The sequence below is a fragment of the Papilio polytes genome, unplaced genomic scaffold (genome assembly GCF_000836215.1).
Source record: "Papilio polytes unplaced genomic scaffold, Ppol_1.0 DF823901.1, whole genome shotgun sequence".
Classification (NCBI taxonomy): Eukaryota; Metazoa; Arthropoda; class Insecta; order Lepidoptera; family Papilionidae; genus Papilio; species Papilio polytes.
In genome coordinates, this window is record NW_013525303.1 from 1,654,379 (window position 1) to 1,664,059 (window position 9,681).

At 31.8% G+C, this 9,681-nt stretch overlaps 1 long non-coding RNA gene across 1 annotated transcript in view; it reads right to left on the bottom strand.

Annotated features, from left to right (window-relative positions):
• Positions 1-4,210: 4,210 nt before the first annotated feature.
• The window catches only part of LOC106102882, a 21,962-nt gene continuing 16,491 nt past the window's right edge, over positions 4,211-9,681 (bottom strand). The window contains exons 4-5 of the long non-coding RNA XR_001225603.1: positions 4,530-4,718; positions 4,211-4,302 (exon numbers count right to left, since the gene is read on the bottom strand). This is a non-coding gene — a long non-coding RNA (uncharacterized LOC106102882). The remainder of the gene's footprint in view (positions 4,303-4,529; positions 4,719-9,681) is intronic.

The window sequence follows — 9,681 nt, forward strand, 5'->3', positions numbered from 1 at the left end:
ACTAATTAAACTTTTATAAACATATATATAATCGTCTCGCTCATATATAGAAATGATTAGCTTTCGCCCACGACTACGTCCGCATAGAATTAAAAAAGAATTAGTGGCCAATATGTTCATCCAGACTATCCTCTACATCTACACCAAATTTAATCATAATCCTTTGAGACGTTTAGGCTACAAACTCCAACAAACATCCATCTAAGATAGAGATAAAAATATGTTGTTGATTTACGAGTGTTTAGGAAATAGTTGCCGATTAAGAGAAATCATAGAATGAAGACAATAGACAAGTTAACAAGCTTATTTATTGTCTGTGGTCAGTTGATAACTGATAACCCTGACCGCTAGCCTGAGTCTATTTGTGAACTCCTTTACTTGCGTGCTAGGCCAGCTATAGCCGCTAAGTATTTTATAGTCGAGGAACTTAATTTCCTATCCGGTTACATATTTCACACACAGTAATGTCTAAAACTTGTAATAGCGCATACAAATGTTAAAACGGTAATTCCATATAATTGGGAAGCGAAATTAATTCTTTAATCATATATTACATACTAGCTCTCGCCCGCGACTTCAGCATATAAATTAAAAAATCTGTAATATTCCTCCATACATCAGCTATCTTCCAGTCTTGTCAACATCCAGTTACGTAGATTACTGGGAACAAACAACAGACAGAAACATTAAAAATTGGTTTTTCGTTATAAGTGCATGTTCATGAATTTTTTTTTTATTAGACGTATATATATTAATTATAAAACTAGTGTTATTTAAACCTTATCTATTTATTCAATGTTTTTATGTACTAGAATATTTGAAAGTGTGAATATACTTGAAAGTCACCAATTTTAATATCATACTTCATACTAATATGAATGGATGAATGTTTGTTAGAGTTTGTAGCCTAAACTGCTGAACGGATTTCGATGAAATTTGGTATATATGTAGAGGATAGTCTGGAAGAACACATAGGCTACTCACTTTTGTTTTTTTTTTTTAATTCCACAGCAACAGCACAAAAAATTAAAATAACCTTTTAGTTATAATGAAATTGTACACTTACGTACTTTCTAAACTAGTTTATCTTCTTAATTTGTGTTTAATTTAAATTTATCGTCAGTTCTATTTAGGCGAGACTGAAACCGCGTTACAGAAATTTCCGCTGAAAATTCACTTCTATAAATAGAAATGACGTACAAAAGTTCAAAGGCTCGGTTCACCTTAATTGTTTCACGAATAAATAGGAAGCTTTTAGTAGACACTAGAACAATAAATAAATTCGCCCAAACGACACATAGACAAGTGAATTAATAACGTTAAAAAAGTTATGGCTGGAAAATATGAAATTGGATATTTCTGAGATATCTACACTATACTTATTATAATAAAGTATAAACACACTTCTTTGTTGCCTAAGATGTCAGCAATTACAGCATATTTTTTTAATAATTCTTTTTTTAATAAAAAGCCCTACACTTATGTCACGCTTTAGGTTATATATTTTCACGCCATTAAACTTAGGAGGTAAATATTTTGGATAAAAACCTTAATGTGGGAAAGAGACCATAAGTTGCTGCCAACATCAAGGAAGCAAGATTGCCAAGTTTTGTCATGTCCTGTCATTTTGACATTTGCAATTGACAATTTGACACATGTAAACAAAAAAATAATTTTATGCTGATGACAACGCATCGGAACAGCTAGTAACAGAGATATCAAAATTGTTAATTTCGAAAGTTATACTGTTATGAGCATACGCACTAAAAATATAGACACAAGAGAAAAATCCAATTAAATTTTCACCTACATATTCAGACAAATAAACGAACAGTTAGACGTCTAAATATGATACTCAAAATACTGCAATGCGCCAAAAATAATCGATTTCGCAACACTAATATTCATCGCTTCATTCAGTTTAGGAACTTTTATGTATGAATCCAACTCTCTAACCTATGCTGTGCTTTTTAATAGCAGTTACTCAGAGTCATTCATCATGTATAAACTGCCCCTTAGTGTGCACTCATGTCTGTAATCCAATGTGACGCAGATAAGCTTTTCATAAACTTTAATTTTTACAGACTGTCGCTTATTGTCAACCATGCTATGGAGAAATTAACTAAAACCAAATATCTAATCATGAATACAAAATTATTTACAAAACACACCAACAATCTATACTATTATAATAAAGCGTAAACACACACTTCTTTGTTGCCTAAGATGTCAGCAATAACAGCAATTTTTGAATAATTCTTCTTTTTAATAAAAAGCCTTTACTATAAAGCACTTACTTCACGCTTTAAGCTATATGCATGTTTTCATAATAATAACATCAAGGAAGCAAGATTACCATAGTAAGGTAATTGGTATTTTGACATTTGCAATTGAGAATTTGATAAATGTAAACAATAAAATAAAATTTTATAATTTTGTGGATGAAGCCGCATGGGAATAGTTAGTTTTGAATAAAGAAACATTATAAATAGAGAAAATAATTTTTAAGCTCTTGTCGTTTGCTATTTACTGTTCATAAATCCTCTTTAATTCTTCTTTCATTATTTTTATTTACTCCAAGTCGATCACAATGTACTAATTTCTTACTCATATTATAAATGCGAAAGTTTAGATGGATAGATGTTTGTTAGAGTTTGTAGCCTAAACAGGTGAACGTATCCCGATGAAGACATAGATGAGAATAGTCTGGAAGATCACATAAGCTACTTACTATTGTTTTTTTATTAGATGCGGACGGCGTATCTGTCGAAAACTAGTCTGAAATAAGAGAAATAAACATTAAAGGTATCCCTAAGTGACTAATTAACTAACTTACAGCAGCCATTTACGTTCAATCGAAACACTATCGATGTAATCTTTTTAAATAATACTTTACATTGAATAAACAAAAATCTGTTTGACAAAATGGATGCTTTTATTGCGACCCGTACCCATCCCCTCCGTAATCCTCCCTGCAAGCCCGCTCTATTTCAACCAACGCTTTCCACCCACGTAAGTACATTAAAATATGCAAAAGACCATAAAATTAAATGTTCATTTAAGATTTTAAAACATAAAAATCTTGTATATTTTTAAGATTTACTACTTTATTATTCATCTGAGAATAAAAAAAATTTAAATCTGTTTTAACGCGGTTGTTTAAAATGAAATCGAAATATTACATTTCACGAAACGAAACGAAGAAAATTGAATCAACGTGTTGATATACTACGATGCATCTTTTCTAGTTATTCCTTAATTAGTGTTAAGAAGTGGATGGCTACAAAGGAAGAGGAAGACCGAAGAAACTATGGATGGATTGTGTGAAAGAGGATATGCTTAAGAAAGCAGTGGATTCAGATATGACGGCTGATAGAGATGTATGCCGACCTTCCGTAAGGGATAAGGGCAAGTGGATGATGATGATGAACAAAATACATAACTCGCTTCATCTATCAAATTAATTAAATAAAACGTTTGTCTTTAACTGTCCTATTTATATCAATATTATTATTTTACAGAGAAAAAATTTAATTTCTTGGATTTTTGTATATATTACAATAACTCAAAAGCTAGGCCATTTCAAAAAATTCTTGGACCATTGAAAAGCTACGTAACCACTTAGTATTATAGGCTATATTTTTAATTTTAAATCCGGACAAAATCGTGAGAAACAACTAGTGTTAAATAAATTAGCAATATAATTAAATTCCGGAAACTTATGTGATACGCATGGAAATATTATTCCAAAAGGTATATGTAATAACGCCCCCACAAAATTTTCCTGGTGCCCGATGCGAGGAGAAAACAAAATGGCCACCGCGCATGTCCAGTCCACCCCTGACTGTAGGCGGGGATGACGTCATTGGATATAGTGATGTGCCTTCAACCCTCTATCGATATAAACTACGTTCTTTCCTAAAATTAACTTACGCGAAAATTTGGTAAGGACTTTATTTATTAACCTTTTAATTTAGTCGATTAAAAGTACGTTATAATTAAATGTAATTAACTAAATGAGAAAAATGTCGAACGAAAACGATTAAATAAAACTTATAATCAACTGACCTAAAGAACATAAACACAGCAACTAGTTAATCTATATTAATATTATAAAAACGAAACATTTACATTTTTGTATATATCAAAATAATTCATTAACAAAAATATTTTACCGTTAGAAAGGGAAGTTATCAGTAACATAGGCTATATTTTTAATTATTTTATAATTTCACGTGAACGAAATCGCGGGCAATAGCTAGTCAGTCTATAAAGTAAACAATAGATAAGGCGGGCACGTACCTGTAAATAAAGAAAGACCCATTATGCCATTCCTCGTAACCTAAGGTTATCACTAAAAGTGAGAGAAGCTAGTCACTTGAAAAATATAAAGTAGACTTGAAAATTACTAATGAGAGTATATTTGAGGGAGCTACCCCTTTTCTTTTTTATAGAGGGGAATGCTCTATGCATACTCCTGGCCCTTGGGACGCGAAGTTATGTCGGATTCTCCCTGTAATGGGGCTTACCCAACAAACCACCTCTGGTTCCTGCTACGCATGATGGCGGGGCTATGGGTACTCTGTCAGCACTCCTCCGCGTCCACGTTTGCGCTAGCCAACTAAGCATCACCTCCTCTGGGAAAGGACTAGCCTCTCCGGAACTTCCCTGGTATAGACGCGCCGGAATTACCGATTATGCCCAATCTTCACCCAGCTCTGTCCTCATGAAATAGAAATAAAAAGGTAAATAGAAATCATCAACCTCATAAAAAGGTTCATCAGTCCCAACTTTTACTCCCACTATCACCAATAAAGTGACAGATGGAAACGTTATGAAATAAACAAGTTCCAACCGTCCCCTCGTCGCAAAAGGTGGGACGGATAAAACTTTATACTCATCTGTCTACACATGGGGACAAAATTCCTTTTTCATAAGTCGCAATAGCTAGTTGAGAATAAATAGCATACGAAGAATCTATCATTCTGAAGTTCTGAACCCATCAATTATAGCGCTGCGTCACGCACTATCGTAGTTCAATATTAGCGTCCAAACATCTCTTGTTATCGCCTTTGTTTACGCATTTGTTGCTAATTGAGCAATTATTCGTAACATTAACATGACATTAATCAAGGTAAACGCACTGGAACTAACTTTATCTGGTGGAAGTTATCGAATGTATTGTATATAACCGTGTCTTTTGCAGAAACTCTCCTACTGAAATATCGTTGTCAGTGTTTTATGAGACTAGTTGTTGTAAAAAAAGGTTACTCAGTGATAACATAGCTTTATAATGGTGCAAGAATTTTTGAAATCGGTCCAGTTTCTTTATAATATTAGTATAGATAATGAAAGAGATGGCAATATATGCTTCGATAGTCGATAGTAAAATTAACAAAAGCGTGTTTAATTAGTGTAAATAATGTATAATAATAAGAACGTGTGGAATATACGTAACTAAACAAATTTTAAATATAAAAGAGCTAATTTCTATAGTGACATGGCAACTCATAAAAGAGAAGACGCCACAGGAAAGCGTTGGTGATTTTTCGAGTCGTAAGTCCAAGTCCAAAACTCGCTTTGGGCTGCTCAAGCGCAATAAGATAACCGTTGTCTTTTTCCCCGGTTATTAAATCAGTGAAAAATGTATATGCTTTAGCCCTTTTTTCCACTAAGTGATAAAATTCATGCATAGGTATCCACAGAGTTATTTATAGATTTTATGTATAGTATATATGTTTTACGGAAATGTACAATTTTAGCGCAAGCACGTGTAATATTTATTGTTAATAAAATAGTTAATAGTCTTTTGACCTTATTTATTGATACATAAGTAACAGGAAATGGGTTTTTGGTAAATACACATGTAATATGTTGCATAGTATAGGTTCATACATTCATTTAAAAAACATACCCATATGTGTACACGCAACCGTAGATATCGCAATAATAAACACACTAGAACAAAGCAAACTAGAGAAATAACTGAAAATTTGCTGACTACAGTAAAACCTTCAAGGTCAACGATGACGTAAATAATAAATTAAATTAAAAATTTCGATGAACAGTCAAAATTAAAATTATTAAAAGGTAACACAAATTTGTAGCTTACAAATTACAATATAGAGGACATTACATACACAATAATATTTTATTAATCTGTTCTAGGTTTAAAAAATGAAAATCAGAACAAAGTGATTTTCTTTTTTTTATTTTAATGGTGTAAGACTCTTGTAAGAAAATATTTATTGTAATTAAAATTAATATTGCACTCTTTAATAATATATTTATTATGTAACATGTGACTGTCCAAGTTTCCAGTGAAATATAATTTTTATTACTACTAAACGTGCTTATGCATATATCAATCATGAATCCAATGTGACCTCGACCTAACAACTTATATTTGTCTAATATGCATTTTTAAACGTATTATAACAAATATTACGATCTACTATCGATAATTGGTAAAACAATAAACGAAAATAAGATCTTTTTTCTATATTCCTTTCAATTACCCTTAATTTGTTGAATGATTTACAATTTTTTTTGTAAAAATCAAAAAATGTCAAAAAAATACGAATTAAATTTTTGAATCAACACTTTTTGCGTACATGCATAATTGTTACATCTTTACATTAAAATTAAAAACGATTTTAAAAAGCTATAATTATTTATGATTGTTTTTATCGACAACCCTTAATATCGACTTCACATCGCTATTAGGGTGTCGCGTCACTAACTTCAGTGTACGACAGTTCGCGAAGCACGTTCGTCGCGAAACGGCGCGTTCCGTCGCGAAGTGATTGAAATTCGCTAATTTCATTTACCATTTGAAAAATAAAGTGCATTTACATCATCAATTCATCAAGCAGTTGCTATACTGTGGCATTTAAAGTACGTTATTTATTATCTACATTTTTTAATCATTGCGAGATTTTTTTGGATTTTTTTTTATTTTTTTAAATTATCCATTCATTTTTTGAAGGCATAATTGCGAATGTATCAAACATTTTAGTTATATATAAAAATATTAAACATCTGCATTTGCATTTCCATTTTTGTCGTAACATGTTCATAAAATAATTAAGTAATAGTTTATTATTAATTCATTTTCTTTAGAGTAGTTAATATTAGAGTAATTTACATATAAAGATTAGATAAGAGATGCAGAATGAGTACACACATGTCCTAAAGGTGGTTATTGATTGCGCACCGTGCAAGGGGTGAAGGGGGATGCGCAGGGAGGGGCACGGGAGGCATGAGGAAGGTCAGGACTCTATTCCTGAGCGGTTATATCACGTGATAAAGTCACGTGCACTGTTGTTTATTTATTAAAAAAATACTGGCCTAAGAAAATATATACCTTTGCCTTTAAAAAAATACTGGCATTACAGAATGTAGAACTTTGCCTTCAGAAAAATCGCTGGCATTAAATAACGTATACCTTTGCCTCTAAAAACGTATAACTTTGTCTATGAAAAAATCGGTGGCATTACAGAACGTATACTGTTGCCTCTTCAAACCATAGATGCGTGGCTTTAAATATTTTAAAAATAGAAAAAAATGTTGTGCATAATTTAATTAAACTATGTGTTGAAACGTGTTATTAACAGTCTATTTTTAACCGACTTCTATACACACTTGTTGGCCGAGTAATTTTCTTGTATACCTTGATTTTTAAAACCCTCATATTGCGAAAATATTTGAAACCAATTTCGTTGCGCACATTAAGGGCCTGTCCCACCATTGGCTGATAGAGGCTCAGATAGCTTAAAAGAGTCAGATAGAGCACCAAAATTCGATATTTCCATCACAAATTTCATCGTTGGATCTGACAAATTACAAAAATATTTTTTTTATACAAAAAAGGTGGCAAACGAGCAAGCGGCCATCTAAATCCGCCAAATTGGCGAACCGATCGCTGCCCATAGAAATCCACAATTACAAATGCGTTGCATACTCTAAATCGATGGAGGAGGAGACGCACATAAACAGGATATATTCCCTTCCTATGCAGACGCATAGGAGAGGAGGAGACGCGGAGACTCTCCACCATCAAATCCACTTTCCCATCCAATCCTTTCCTTAATTAATTGTGGGGCAGGCCCTAAGTGATGTAATTAAAAAGCCGATGGACGCATTTTAAGGCCAGGGATTTTTAAAATCTTGGTTAATCTAGATAAAGTTGCTATACCTAACCTCTACCTAAATATGCGAGAGTCCAAAGAACCACGATGTATTTTTCTGATAAGGGTTTCTAATTTTTCCCGGTTTGATTGTAATTTGAGAAAAAAAAAGTTTTGTAATTCCAAAAAAAAATTTTACGTAACACAAAAGCCCATTCTCATATTTCAAAAGTGTATTTCAGGTTTTTTAGGAAATGACGGCTTCATAATTAATAACTAACTGTAAACATTTGTTGGAATACTGGAAACTAAGGTTTCAATGGAGAATTTTCAGGAAAAATGTTAATGTTATCGACAATTAATTATGCAACTTGAGTCCTAAATACATTAAAATATGCACTGCCTACTTACATCTCATTCAAATGACACACACAAACTTTAAAAAAATTAAAATTGTGTTTACGTCACAATTTGTGCAAGTTGCTGGCACTGAGTACTATGCTGGGATGTGTCTCATGCCTAAGAAAAAACAAAATGCATGTAAAAAGTAATCAATATTAATCTATACTAATATTATAAACATGAAAGATTTGTATTTTTGTATTGAAATAACTAAAAAACTACTGGGCATATTTTAAAAAATCTTTTACCGTTAAACATGTAATTTGTTTTCTGTAGTTTCATTATTTTTTTTTACTTTAACGTGGACGTTAGTCGCAAGCAATGTCCGGTACAAAATATTTTAAAGCGAGTAAAATGTTTTGACAGTTTTATGTTGATTTTGTTTGATTTTTTTATTTTTAGTTTTCGTTTTTTTATGTCTATCAAAAACTTTTGGTGTTTTTTTAAATCAAAATTTGCATAAGTAACTCTAAATGTACTTCCGCCGTAATTGCGATAACATCTAAGAAAAATCGTTCTTATAATTTTCTTTTATAAAGATAATTAAAAGCATCTTTTATCTTGATTTGTAAAAAGGTTCTTTTAAACTTTTAAATTTATATCGTTTTATAATAATTATATGTTAATGTGTGAACTGCTTTTCATTATTTTTGGTCAATACATGACGTCATATAATATCTTGAGATTTTTTTACTACAGGAATGAACGATTAAATTCAGATTTATTATATTTTACATAAACTTTTAAATTTATTTACTTAACAAAATTTAAATTAAGAAGAACGAATACAACACCATCATCCCCCTTGCCCTACTCCCGTAGGGTTGGCACAATAGGTTTTTTTCCTCCAAATAACTCTATCATACGTCAACTGTTATCACTCCCTTTTTGATCATGTCACCTTTCACGCAATCCATCCATGCAAATGCATAAATACACAGGGTTCCTGAAAACAATAAACAAACCAACTACTAACATTTTACGCTAAAACTAAAAACAATTGCAACTGAATCGCAAAATCGTTGTAAAACACTTTTTCTCACAACTGTACATTAGCTACCTCTACCATAGAACATCAATACCTTTTTGACCGACTTCCCAAAAGAAGGAGGTATTCAATTCGACGATATATTTTTTTTTATTTTTTTTT